Below are 1,145 nucleotides of genomic sequence, written 5' to 3'. Positions count from 1 at the left end.
AGAGACGCCCGCACGTGAACGTGCACGCACGCCTCTACCGCATCACGCATGCGTCAGAATTTCCCTTTTTTTTTACGTAACTTTATTGCAGAAAACAATTTACACAAAACAAATGACAGTATTAGGCCCCCTCACTTCCCTTTTTTATGTCTATATGCGCTCCGTTTTATAAGGACCGCAAATACGGAAACCACCAAACCCATTGTATTCAATGGTGGTGCGCACATGTCAGGTTTGTCACATGGATCGTGAGTCCGTGTGACAGTGAGTCCGTGTGACCGTGAGTCCGTGTGACAGTGAGTCCGTGTGACGAAGCGTCCGTGAGACCGTGAGTCCGTGTGACAAGGAGTCCGTGTGTCAGCGAGTCCGTGTGTCAGTGAGTCCGTGTGACGGAGCGTCCGTGTGACAGTGAGTCCGTGTGACCGTGAGTCCGTGTGACAGTGAGTCCGTGTGACGAAGCGTCCGTGAGACCGTGAGTCCGTGTGACAAGGAGTCCGTGTGACAAGGAGTCCGTGTGTCAGTGAGTCCGTGTGACAGTGAGTCCGTGTGACAGCGAGTCCGTGTGACCGTGAGTCCGTGTGACAGTGAGTCCGTGTGACGAAGCGTCCGTGAGACCGTGAGTCCGTGTGACAAGGAGTCCGTGTGTCAGTGAGTCCGTGTGACAGTGAGTCCGTGTGACAGTGAGTCCGTGTGACGGTGTGTCCGTGTGACTGTGACTCCCTGTGACAGTGACTCCCTGTGACGGTGTGTCCGTGTGACAGTGAGTCCGTGTGACACTGAGTCCGTGTGACTGTGAGTCCGTGTGACAATTAGTCCGTGTGACCGTGAGTCCGTGTGACTGTGAGTCCGTGTGACAATTAGTCCGTGTGACCGTGAGTCCATGTGACCGTGAGTCCGTGTGACTGACTCCCTGTGACAGTGAGTCCGTGTCGCGATAATGTAAAATGTCATAATGTGAGATTAGTTCTAGAAAGTACCATGTCACAGACTCACACACTGCAGTTTCGATCCCCCATTCTCCCCCTCTGCATTCGCTCATACAACAAACAAAGCCCTATGGCAGAGACACTGTGCAACTTGATACCAATGTGTGAGCAGTTTATGGCTTTTAAACTGCAGACAACCGATCCCATAAAGCCACTCAT

Source organism: Ranitomeya imitator, chromosome 5 (assembly GCF_032444005.1).
Source record: "Ranitomeya imitator isolate aRanImi1 chromosome 5, aRanImi1.pri, whole genome shotgun sequence".
Classification (NCBI taxonomy): domain Eukaryota; kingdom Metazoa; phylum Chordata; class Amphibia; order Anura; family Dendrobatidae; genus Ranitomeya; species Ranitomeya imitator.
The sequence above is the reverse complement of the archived record's forward strand: the minus strand, read 5'-3'. Positions refer to the sequence as shown.